Consider the following 13,742-nt stretch of genomic DNA (forward strand, 5'->3'; position numbering starts at 1 on the left):
CATTTGTTTATCAGGTTACAATTTAGAAAGCATGGATTTCTAGAACCATGCTTATGTTTATAGTTTATAAAGCAGTGTCATTAGTATCTTTAAGATAAAAACCTAGTAGATTAAAAAAAATTTTTTTTAGTATTGCACTCTAGTAGATTCCCACCCCACCCCCAACCCTGCACCCCTGTCTTAAGATGTCATGTGCCTAGAGAATTTAGAGAGTTGCAGAGATACCTTATTAATACTGAGAGAATTCCCTTTGAGAACTGTTTTCTCCTGCTTGGCCAGCATACTAAACCAAGAATTTATCTTGGCTCCATATTAGTTTTGTTCAGCTAAGATTGAAGATAGGTACAATCTCTGACAATAATGTGCAGTTGTTAACCTATTTTAAAATGGTTGCGTTTTCTTAATTGAAAAGTGAAAAGCCTGATACATAATAATAAAAATAAAACTCTCTCTTTGAAACCATGTGATTAACAGTGCCTTAAAATTTAAAAAATAATGCCTATATTTGTTGCATGATTGAAGAATTAACTAAAGTACATACAGCACAGTAGATTCAATATTTTTCATAAAAATGTTGAATGATTAAAAGATTGACATTAATTTTCCAGTGAAAAAGAAGTAAATGTCTTGCCATGGTAAAATGGAGTGTACTAACATTAATGCTGAAATCACATAGAAGGAAAGGAACCTAACATAATCTTTAAACAGGAAGATCAGTTTCATTTTTCTTTGCCACACTTTTAAAAATGTGTAATACAGTGATCACTGTCATTTTTAAAGGGACATTTTTAAATCTATTGCCATTTGAAAAACTCTTACTATATCTACTATGCTTTTGAATGTCTGGTTCCAAAGTATAGAGTGATTGACTTGGTATATTGCCTAGATTATATTTTCAGTTCATAGGAGAAATCCTTTTCAGCTCAGATTTTTAGAAAATACATAGTTTTAGATTCCCCATAGCTTCTAGAAAAGTGGAAAACAGAATTCTTCCCCGGAAATCAATTTTTTTAACTCAAGCTAACCCTCCCCAACCCCACCCCAAGTCAATTTCGTGAGGAGATTGGTACATCTGAGCTTGTAAAATCAAGACTTTCTGCAGTCTGCCCAGCCAGGTGCACAGATATCTTGGTTACTGGAAATGACAGTTGCTTCAGTTTCTGCAGTATTTTCTTATGGGAGCTGATGAACAACAAAATAGTGAGATGTGAAAAGGGCATGAAAAAGAAATGTTTTCTGTTTTCCAAGGGAAAGCTGCCTTTTTCTCAAGTCCATCATTGGTGTGCCCAAGAAGCAGCAGCAGGGACCCCTCGACTTCATTGTCTTCTAGGGTTTTTTTATGAGTTCTTAACTAGATTACCTGATTGAAATATTCTGTAATTGTTCAGGTTTGTGATTATGGGCAAGCAGAATTTGTGTGCAAAACCACAAAAAAATCTGTAAGCTGCCATAAATGTTTTCATTTAAAGGCATAAATGAGAAAAAGGTGGCAATCTTTACTCATTGAGTAGTTCTTAATAAATCAGCAACTATAGGATTTTAAAAAACATCTGACCCAAAAATCCTTTGTTTTAATAATCTACACTCATTCCACTTGTTTTCCTTGCAAATAATAATTACCAAAACTGCACAGATTAAAAAATGAGGGCCAAGAGTAATTGAAATTTTTGTAATAGCTGTTTTTTTTTATTATTATTCATATGTGCATACAAGGCTTGGGTCATTTCTCCCCTCTGCCCCCACCCCCTCCCTTACCACCCACTCCGCCCCCTGTAATAGCTGTTTTATTAATGCAGTTGGCTATAATGCTGTCATCAGGTCACAACTTACAAAGCACAGATTTTCAGAAACCAGTGAAGTTTGTAGTCTGGGAAGCAGTGTCACTGGCTAAGAATTAGTAGATTTTTTTCTCATCCTGTCTTTACATTTCACGTGCCTACAGAGTTTAGGAAGTTGTGGAAATACCTTACTGTACTGACAGAATCTCCTGGGAGAACTATTTTCTCCTGCTTGACCAGCCTGTTGACAAGGTGATTGAATTCCTCCTAGAAGGATGGGTTGCTGTGTCAGCTGAAGTCACTCATGCTCCTGGGAAGAAGCAGTCACAGGAGTTAGTAACTGGTACTTGGCTCTACTGCTAACAAAACTGTGTGTAGGAAAACACATTTCTTCCTTTCAGCATTGGAATGAGTTTGAAATTGGGATGTTTCACTTTTTTTTTGCTGTTTGAACAATGAACATTTTGATTTTGAGTAGCTGCTGTGTAGCACATGCTCTTCTGTGAGTGGCAATAGTACTCCCCCATAGCCTCCCTCAAGTGAGCTGCTCCAGGGAGCGTTTCACATCCTGTGTGTGTCTTCAGACTGAATTTTAGCAAATACAAATCATCTAAATGCTTCAAAATTCAATTTGATATCTTAACAGGGAATGACAGTGGAGCATAGTTTGTAATCTTTCAGATCTGCATTGTTTTTTTAACAACTGATAACTTCTGATTAAGTCCAATTTTGGTCATTTTGGACTAAATGGTTTTTTAAAAAAATTTTTTATTAACATATATTGGTTGTACAGGGGGACTCATTTTGACATTTCATATATGTTTACAATGTTCCTTATTTAGGTGCACCTTCACTCTTCCTCATCTCCATCCCCCTTACTTAGGACAATTTCCACAGGTTTCATTGTTCTATTTCATACATGTATATAAAGCACATCGACCTCCTTCATCTACTCTATCCCCCCCACCAGTACTCACCCCTAACAGGACCTGCTTTACAATCCTGCCTTTCATTTTGAGAACACATTCATTAATCAGAGGCCTTTTGCGATGGTATTTCACCCATGAGTATACTGTACTTTAATCCCATCAACCCTCTCTGTGATTCTCCTTTATCTTCTCCCCACCCCATATTATTCCGCAGCTTTCAGTGCTTCTAGTTATATCATCTTCCTACATAGATGCAATGTATTTCAATATTGTTCACTCTCTGTCATTCTGTTTTCCTCTCCACCTCCCCCTAGTCCCATTGAATAGTCCCACTATTGCACCATGTTCTGTCTGTCTGTCTATCTGTTTACGATCATGTTTATATTTGTGCATACGTTTATCTTTTGGCTCTAAGCTGCAATTTTAATCTTTAATATGCCAGTGACTAATCTCAGGGGGTGTTCTCTATGTTGTAGTACTTGGGACAAGCTTCAGAGTATGTATATATTTATGTGCATGTCTCTCCTTGGATTCCTTCATTTTTTCAATTTTAAGAAAAAAAAATATGGGCACTTCTTTAAAATTTTTATTTTATTCATATGTGCATACAATCTTTGGGTCATTTCTACCCCCTTCACCCCGCCCTCTCCCTTACCCCCCTTACCCCTTGTTACCTGGCAGAAACTATTCTACCTTATCTTTAATTTTGTTGAAGAGAGAGTATAAGCAATAATAGGAAGGACCAAGGGTTTTTTCTAGTTGAGATGAAGATAGCTATACAGGGAGTTGACTCGCATTGAATTCCTGTACATGTGTGTTACCTTCTAAGTTAATTCTTCTCGAACTAACCTTTTCTGTCGTTCCTGGTCCCCTTCTCCTTTTGGCCTCAGTTACTTTAAAGTATCTGCATTAGTTTCTCTGCATTGAGGGCAACAAATGCTATCTAGTTTTTTGGGTTTCTTACCTACTCTCATACCTCCCTTGTGTGCTCTCACTTTATCATGTGATCAAAGTCCAAACCCCTTGTTGTGTTTGCCCTTGATCTAATGTCTGTATATGCGGGAGAACATACAATTTTTGGTCTTTTGGGCCAGGCTAACCTCACTCAGAATGATGTTCTCCGATTCCATCCATTTATCTGCGAATGATAACATTTCTTTCTTCTTCATGGCTGCATAAAATTCCACTGTGTATAAATACCACATTTTCTTAATCCATTTGTCAGTGGTAGGGTATGTTGGCTGTTTCCATAACTTGGCTAAGGTGAATAGTGCCGCAATAAACATGGGTGTGCAGGTGCCTCTGGAGTACTTGTGTCACAGTCTTTTGGGTATATCCCCAAGAGTGGTATCATATAGTGGATCATATAGTAGATCAATGTTTAGCTTTTTAAGTAGCCTCCAAATTTTTTTCCAGAGTGGTTGTACTAGTTTACATTCCTATCAACAGTGTAAGAGGGTTCCTTTTTCCCCTGCATCCTCGCCAACACCTGTTGTTGTTGGTGTTGCTAATGATGGCTATTTTAACGGGGGAGGTGGAATCTTAGCGTGGTTTTAATTTGCATTTCCTTTATTGCTAGAGATGGTGAGCATTTTTTCATGTGTTTTTTGGCCATTTGAATTTCTTTTTTTGAGAAAGTTCTGTTTAGTTCACTTGCCCATTTCTTTATTGGTTCATTAGTTTTGGGAGAATTTAGTTTTTTAAGTTCCCTGTATATTCTGGTTATCAGTCCTTTGTCTGATGTGTAGCTGGCAAATATTTTCTCCCACTCTGTGGGTGTTCTCTTCACTTTAGAGACCATTTCTTTTGTTGAGCAGAAGCTTTTTAGTTTTATGAAGTCCCATTTACCTATGCTATCTCTTAGTTGCTGTGCTGCTGGGGTTCTGTTGAGAAAGTTCTTACCTATACCTACTAATTCCAGAGTATTTCCTACTCTTTCCTGTATCAACTTTAGAGTTTGTGGTCTGATATTAAGATCCTTGATCCATTTTGAGTTAATCTTGGTATAGGGTGATATACAAGGATCTAGTTTCAGTTTTTTGCAGACTGCTAACTAGTTTTCCCAGCAGTTTTTGTTGAAGAGGCTGCTATTTCTCCATCATATATTTTTAGCGCCTTTGTCAAATACAAGTTGGTTATAGTTGTGTGGCTTCATATCTGGGTCCTCTATTCTGTTCCACTGGTCTTCATGTCTGTTTTTGTGCCAGTACCATGCTGATTTTATTGTTACTGCTTTGTAATATAGTTTGAAGTCAGGTATTGTGATAACCTCCCGCATTGTTCTTTTGACTGAGTATTGCCTTGGCTATTTGTGGCCTCTTGTGTTTCCATATAAATTTAATGGTAGATTTTTCAGTCTCTCTAATGAATGTCATTGGAATTTTTATGGGAATTGCATTAAACATGTAGATTACCTTTGGGAGTATAGACATTTTTACTATGTTGATTTTACCAATCCATGAGAATGGGAGATCTCTCCACTTTCTATAGTCTTCCTCAATCTCTTTCTTCAGAAGTTTATAGTTTTCCTTGTAGAATTCGTTCACATCTTTTGTTAGGTTTACACCTAGGTATTTGATTTTTTTTGAGGCTATTGTAAATTGAATTGTTTTCATATATTCTTTTTCAGTTTGTTCATTATTAGTGTATAGAAATGCTAATGGTTTTTCTATGTTGATTTTATATCCTGCTACCTTGCTATAGCTATTGATGGTGTCTAGTTTTGAGTAGAGTTTTTGGGTCTTTAAGGTATAGGATCATACTGTCTGCAAATAGGGATATTATATGGGCACTTTTGAACGTGGGGCCTTGCAAGAGTAATCATAGTTAACAGTAAGTTGTTACAGGGAAGTTTTGCTCTCTACCATTTCAAAAATCTTTGCATAAGAAGGATTACTCATGTGCCAAAGAAAATAAGGTATCCTTAGCTAATTCTTAATTTTCCAGTGACCCATTTACTTCTCAGTCCCTCTCACTTGCTCTCTTACATCCCGTGTTCACCCACACCTTTCCTCCTCTACCGCCTTTGACCTTACATTGAACCTACAGCCTCACAACACAGCAGGCAAACATTCTACCACTGAGGTGTATTCCTAGCCTAATGTCCTTCTTCCATCTGCAAAGTGAAATATTTAAAGTAACTCCTTCTGGTAAACATACCACAACTTTTGCTTATTCCAGGTATTCCAAATTTTCTTTGTAGGAGACAGTTTCACTGTTTAGGTTTTAGCTGATGAAACGGGACAAGAAATATTCTCTGTTTCTACTGTTTTAAAAGAAAAATCTATGTAGTTGAGACTGATATAAATTTTGCTGTAAAACAAAATTTTCAGTTCTGCTCATGAACTCATGATGTTTTATGTAGTGCTGTGCTGGAATTTACCATTCTAGTCTCATGGCAGTGTTTTGCATTAAGATGAGTTAGTTTTCAGCATTAAATAATTCCATGGTAACCTACACAGAGAATAGTTTGTGCTTAAATGAATCAGAATATATGGTGAGTCTTTAATGACAGTAAGGTTGTTGAATGTCTGAGGAGTGAGAATTAATTAAATGGACTTGACAGAAGGCCTTGTTCTCCTTGAAATCATCTGTCTCTAAATCCAGTAAAGGTAAAGATGCAGCAGTTCTTACTTCAATACTGTAGAGATTTTACTGATGTAGAACTGTCATTTTTTTCTTAGTATTAGCTACTGTTTATATTGTACATACTATGCTTATTTTAACTTCTTTTAGATGAAGAAATATGCACCTTAATTAAAGCTAGGAGAACAGGACATTGAGATTATCATTTATTAAAATAGTTCTGATTACCAGTGTGGTTTGTGGATATGAACTATGAGGTCACCTTGAAGATTACTCTTTATAAGCTCAATTAATGGTATTAAAGCAGATGAGAACTAATACTCAATGCTCCTGCTGTTTGATTTATCACTTGATTTAATTTAGAAGTGCTTTGGAACCTTGGCCTCCTTTAGTCCTGTTTGTTCATGTGGTTATTAATTGATGCATCAAGACTGGTAGTTCTCTATTGACCTGTTTACTTTGTTTTTCATATCCTGTTTTTCAGATTGTGTATGTTGTATAATTGCAACAAGATGCTGACTTTATTTTATAAAATACTCTTTTCCTTTGTGAAATGTAGATACAAGGTACAATTTGTTTACTGTCTATAGCAGTGAAGTAACAAAGGCCAAGACCCAAAACTCATCTAGCTATGAGCTTATGTCCAGAATACATGCTAGGTACTGGTAGTGTTTAATTATTAGTTCATTATTTGCATGCTAGATGCTCTTTATGGACTACCTAAGAGCTATAAGTTTCCTTTCAGGATTTAGCCAGTTATAGCATTTTATACATTTCATTGTGTATTCATGTCGTTTATATTTCCTTTATCCCCAGAACAGCCTTGGGAAATAAATAATTATTGTCTTTTATGTAATCTGAGACTCAGCAAGATTGAGTGTTTTGGATAGAAAAAAAATTCAGGCCTCTTGATTCCTTGGTAATCTACAGAGAAAGGAATAATCATGTATTATTTCATGATAATAGATGGTAAGTAACTATAATACTACTAATTCCCTATTTGCATAGCACTGGTAATTTTTAAAAAACACTTTATTATTTAAAAGTCAGGAAAGCAGAGTTCATAAGTTATTGTGTTTACTGCAGTTTCCTTTATTAGACTCATACATTCAGTAGATAAAAGTTGCCTCTGTGTAGGTACAGCATTGGCTGCTAAAGAACGGTAATAGTCTCAGCCCTCAAGACACTGTTGACTTACCTACGAGGTATGGACAGTGTGATTGATAAAAGCCAAGTTTTCCAAGGGCACTGGACAAAGGCCTTTGCTTTTTCAGTTAAGAGAGTGATTCTGTGATTGGCACTGTTCTTTGTCTCGCCATGAATATAGAGTTAATGACTGGATCTACAGCAACCAGTTTTGAAGCAACAAAGTCACACACTTACTCAGCAAAAAGAAGACCCTTGGAGGGCTAGAGGTGTGGCTCAAGAGGTAGAGAGCCTGCCTAGCAAACTTGAAGCCTTGAGTTCAAACCCCAGTAAAGAGCCTTGGATTTGACCCTGTTGACTAAACTACTACTATCAGTGAGCATCTTGAGTGGGGGGAAAAAGCAATGCCCTATGTTTATGCCATTCATAAATCTAATTTTCAGTCAATTATAGTGTATCTGTCTTGGTGTGGGTTTTTTTTACTTTTTATAATGTAAATTTAGCATTCATTAGAGTAGATAATGGCATAATTAATTCATAACACCCAGTTACAGTAGTAATCAATATTTAACCAACTTTGTACATTCTTGCCATTTTTCTCTTAGTGATTATAATTAAATTTAATAGCTCTGTAATAGCAGTTCATGAAAATACTGTGGGAACACAGGACAGAGTGATTAAGTTGGTGGTAGGAGGGTATCAGGAAAGGCTGCACATAGGAGGTAACATAGCAGAGGCATTAGAGAGATGGGGAGAAAAGAACATTCCTAGTGGAAGTACTGACATATATATAAAGGACTGCTAAGAGCATGGAATATCCCAAGAATAGGAGGTAGATTCCTGTGGTTGAAATACAGAGTTTATCGGGATACATGTTAGTAGATGAGTATACAAAGGTTGTTTGGTGTGAAATCCTCAATGGACACATATACCATCATACCATCATACCAAGAAATTTGAAGCTATCATATGGGTACCAGGAAGAGGATTGTGGTTAGGATGGGGGTTTTAGAAAGAAAACACTGACAGTAAAATAGTCTGTGATTTTAGAGTATTGGAGGAAGATAGTAAATTGTACCAATGGTCCAAGTGGTTGAGGGGCCCTTGGTGACACCTTGGACAGGGGAGATAACTTTAAGAGATATTTAAGGGGAAGAATCAATATGATTTGGTGCCTGGCAAGGATATGGACAAGGAAGATGAAGTCACAGAATGCTTGAGTGGAAGTGATGATGCTCTCCTTAGAGTAGCAACGCAGCGGAGGGCATGTTTGGGTAAGAGTAGGTGTTAAGTTTGTTCTTTGAGGTGCTACCAGGATGCTCAGGTAGAGGGGTCACATATGCCAAGTGGACACAACAGTAGTGGACCACAGGAGTTTCATGTCAGAGAATTGTACTACTTCTCTTTCCTGCCAGGTGTGCCATGGGTCACGTGCTTATACATGCATCTAGATTCACACACAGCCAATTCTTTTTATTTCTATTTTATTCATATGTGCATACATTGTTTGGGTCATTTCTCCCCCCTTCCCCCCATCCCCTCCCTTACCCCCCCACTCCCTCCCTTACCCTCTCTTACCCCTCACTACCAGGCAGAAACTATTCTGCCCTTATCTCTAATTTTGTTGAAGAGAGAGTATAAGCAATAATAGGAAGGACCAAGGGTTTTTGCTAGTTGAGATAAGAATAGCTATACATGGAGTTGACATGCATTGATTTCCTGTACATGTGTGTTACCTTCTAAGTTAATTCTTCTCAAACTAACCTTTTCTCTAGTTCCTGGTCCCCTTCTCCTATTGGCCTCTGTCACTTTAAAGTATCTGCATTAGTTTCTCTGCGTTGAGGGCAACAAATGCTAGCTAGTTTTTTAGGTGTCTTACCTATCCTCACCCCTCCCTTGTGTGCTCTCGTTTTTATCATGTGCTCAAAGTCCAATCCCCTTGTTGTGTTTGCCCTTGATCTAATGTCCACATATGAGGGAGAACATACGATTTTTGGTCTTTTGGGCCAGGCTAACCTCACTCAGAATGATGTTCTCCAGTTCCATCCATTTACCTGTGAATGATAACATTTCGTTCTTCTTCATGGCTGCATAAAATTCCATTGACACACAGCCAATTCTCATGCAGATTCTACATCTGTAAATTCACATACTTGCTAAAATTTATTTGTAACCCCATCAGTACTTGGGGGGCTTTTGCAATTATTTGCAGACATGTACAGAGTGGCAGAAAATTTGAGTCACCCGACATGGAAAGTTCTTGGCTGAAGTCAAGTGACATTCTGTCTTCTGTGTAGTTCTCATAGTATAAACAAGTATCCCTTTGTCAGTTTTCTTACTGCCATGCTTTCACACCTTTTTGTGCTTTCTGTTGGTGACTTTGCCATTTAGAATGGCCTTCAAGTGTTGTGCTGCAGTGCTGTGTACTTTTCCTAAGCACAGAAGCCTAAGCTACATCTTACGGAGGAAATACATTAGAAAGTAGGCTTCACTCTGCCATGAGTTAGGCTGTTGCCTGAGTTCAATGTTAATGAGTCAGCAATAGACATGAAATAAGGTGTATTTTAATCAGAAGTACACATAAAATAAGGTTATATACTGATTGGTTGATGAAAAGGTGACCAAAGGTTCATAGTAACCTAGCTCCCTATTTTCCATTTTCTCATAAGCAGTGGTTCAGTATTCATTAATTCAGTGTTTGTGGCAATTTAACAGAACATAACCATGATAAATAATGAGGTTTCCATGTTATGATATAAAGTCTGCTGCTCTTTTCTAAGTAATCCTTACGTTTGTACATTGCTGGCATTAGTCCTAATTTGTACTCAATTATGGTCACAAAAACATATAACAATTTTCTTACTGAATAATAAGTACATACCAGGTGAAAAGAGTTTGCTATCTTAGATCAGGTGGACGATTGCCTATTCCTTTAGTGAGAGGGTTTCTCATAAAATAGAGCATTGAAGAAACGCAGGCGACATTGGCTGATAGCATCTAAATGATCATCTGTGGCACACTGGAGTAGAACATGGCTCACTGTACCTTGGGGACTGCCACTTGCTTTTATGTTTGCTGTTATTCTCTTTAGCAAGCTTGCAGTATTATCACTTCCTCTTGTTTCGGAGAAATTTGTTTTATAATGGTGTTTATGTGTGAGGAGACTGCATAATCGAGGACTAGTAGGTACACAGTCATATCTGTCAGTTTCTTGAATGCAGTACTCAAAAGGAGTTTTTAACCTCTCATTCATGAATGTTGGTTCATATCAGCAGGGGTGTTTTAAAATGACAAGTATTATGTGAGACTGAGAATTACTCTTACCTTCTGACATGCCATCAGTGTAATGTTGAAAATTAGCATTCAGTGTTGTATCTTTCTTTTTTACTTTAGGCAAACCTGAAAGCAGGGAAAAGAGTCAAGGACAAGGAGACATAAAACCTGTGTAATGATTTTTACACTGCAAGGCAACTCTGTGCTTCTTGGCCTGTGTCTGTTTCCTAATCACCTGTCCCCTTAGTGCAGATGTGCCTTGAATTTTTTTTTATACAGCTAAACAGTTAAAAGTTTAAGAGGATACAGACCTGCATTTACAGATGCTTCAGTTTGGGGTAGTTGATTTATTTTCTGGTGTAGCCTTCTAACTTGATCCTCCTCTAATTCTGTGGCTTTCTGTCTAGGGTACTATGCTGAATGCTTCCTGTTTTTACTGCAAGCGTTGATTTTGTGGTTATGACAGCATTTGTTTCCTATCCACCATCCTTGAAGGTAGATGTTCTTCACCTTCACTCTTCAGATGGAAATATCATAGATCTAATCTATACTATTGCTAGTATATTTAAGTTTAAGGATTGTTACTGTACGGCATTCAGATAGCAAAACATTTGCAGTTGAAGTCCTCTTTAAATGGTCTTCTGATCATTAAGCTTACAGTATTTTCATTTTTCCTGATTATTTGGAGCAACCTAACTTTGAAATACTAAAATTATTTTATACTGGGTATAGTGGTGCATGCCTATAATCCCAGCACTTTGAGGGTTAGGCAGGAGGATTGTGAGTTTAAGGCCATCCTGGGCTATGTAAAGAGATCCTGTCTCCAGGATTAACTAGCCCTTGATCTAATTGAGTGTCTGTTACTTTATTCCAATTTAAAAAATTATTATGCAATATAAATGTGTTATAGAGAATTTTATCTAAACTTCTTCAGTAAGTAAGAATTAAGTAGAGATACCTTCTCAAATCTATGAGAATGCAGGATCTTGAGTAAAAGGTGAAGATATTTTAATGTATTTTTTCTTTTGACAGGATCCCTCTGTGTAGTCTAGACTTACCTCAAACTTGTAATCCTCCTGCCTCAGCCTCCTGAGTGCTGGGATTGTAGGTGTGTTCACCAACCCTGCTAAACTATCATATTTCTAATAGAAGTTCCTAGGGTATTGTCTAAATGGCCACTGTGAGACACATAGCATCTGAGAAAACTTTAAGTGTCTGGCGAGTTATTGCTTGTGGTCTCTCAAATTCCTTATGAGGATCGCTGCATTTGGGAGTCATCTTTGCTGTTTACTATCCCTGCAAGTCTTGCCATGAATGTATGTATCTGAGCCTCCTCAGAATGTGTTCATTTCCATTTCTCTTTTACCCACTCAGTTAGTAACAGTCTGCGAACAGTTACTGCTTGTATGTTTTCTCCAGTGAAACTTAGGCAGTCCCTCTGGTTTCTTTACTTCCCTGGTATAAATGACATCTGCTTTGTCATTAGTAGTTTAGTTTCATTTTCATTCAGTTTGGCAGGTATCTCCTGACTGCTTGTTGTAATGATGTGTGAATTTGGAGGGACAGGGAAGTTTACTGTGGTCAGGTTTCCAGAGTAGATGATCCTGGACCATCTTGAAAAACAAGTGAGTGTTTCTGATGAGTGGAAGGGATGAAGGCAACGAGAGCAGCCAGAGGACTCATGAGATGACATGGTTCATGGCTGTGGTGTGGGGAAGTAGGAGAGAGAGTCATGGGCCGGGTCACTGAGAACTTTATATGTCACATACTCGGACATTTATTCTGTGAGTGAAGCTGGATTTTGAGTGATTCTGTGGAGTAACAGGTTGCCATTGAGGTATTTGACATGGTAATGCTTTGTATGGCAGAATTTTAACTTTACGCCAATCATTTTGGCAGCTCTGTAATAACTTTGAGATGAGATGGGGCAGATGAGTTAAATTCCTGAATTTGGCATATTGATTTCGATACTGTTAATAGGGATAGAGTTGAAAAAGTAAGAAAGTGTTCATAGTTAAAGAATTGCAGCTTGAGTGGTGCACCATACCTCATGCTTGTAATCCCTTGTACTCCAGAGGCAGAGATCCGGTGGATTGCAGTTCAAAGCCAACCTGAGCAAAAGAGTAAGCGAGACCCCATGTAAAAAAAGTAACCAAAGTAAAAAGGGTTGGGGACGTGGCTCCGGCGATAAAGTGCCTGCCTAGCAAGTGCAAGTACCCGAGTCCACATGGACAGATGGATGGAAGGAAAACAATACAAATTGAAGGTGGCTGGTGAAATGTGAAACAATTGCCACTAATTGACAGAAACAGATTTTAGAAAAGTTAACAACTCAGTTTTGAGCATGCTGGAATGGTTCCTGTAGTGTTTTCAGATGGGAATGTCTAGCACACAAGTGGCTACAGGAATCTGAGGCCCATTTGAGGGTCCTCCCATTCTGACAGCAGTGCAGGCAACATGGGAAGAGTGTGAAGTTGTCAACACTAAACCTAAGAGGAAAAGCCAAAAGAGGAGCCTAAGGAAGAAACTGAGGAGGAGAAAGCTCTGTGTCTTTGACTGATTACTCTCAAAAGGCAGCCAACTTTATCCCTTTTGTATGTTTAATAATACCTTGAATAGTAAAGGTTTTAAGTTTGTCACATTTTGTTCAGCAGGAAAACATTTCATTTACTTTGAGATTTCATTTCATGTACTTGATAAGAACTATTTTTCAATATAATTTCTTGAGTTCTTAGTGTGTACTAGGCACTATATTAAATACTTAGTCAAGTAACCTCATTTTTCTTTAAAATAATCTTGCAAGGGTAGATTTTATTTCTTCTATTTTGTACTTGATGTACCTGAGGATAAGGAAGATCAAATAGCTTGATCAACTTTTTCACACACCTGCATAAACCCAAAATTCAGTCTCCTAACTACTGATGACCTAGTATATGTTTAGACATCCCCCTCCAAAAAAAAAAGCTATTGTAACATCTCTTACATTGGTTCCATTTTTGAAGCTACTTTGACCCAAAGACATTGATTTATA

General features: G+C 37.5%; 1 protein-coding gene across 7 annotated transcripts in view; it reads left to right on the forward strand.

Annotated features, from left to right (window-relative positions):
- Nucleotides 1–13,742, forward strand: part of Peak1 (pseudopodium enriched atypical kinase 1) — a 249,793-nt gene that overhangs the window by 78,398 nt on the left and 157,653 nt on the right. Inside the window, exon 1 of one of the 7 annotated variants that reach the window (XM_074061833.1) lies at nt 5,970–7,261. The exons of the other annotated variants lie outside the window; for them this stretch is intronic. The gene's annotated coding sequence lies outside the window, so the exon portion shown is untranslated. Of the gene's footprint in view, nt 1–5,969; nt 7,262–13,742 lie in introns of those variants that run through there. 7 annotated transcript variants of the gene reach the window in all.

This window comes from Castor canadensis, chromosome 19 (assembly GCF_047511655.1).
Source record: "Castor canadensis chromosome 19, mCasCan1.hap1v2, whole genome shotgun sequence".
Lineage (NCBI taxonomy): Eukaryota > Metazoa > Chordata > Mammalia > Rodentia > Castoridae > Castor > Castor canadensis.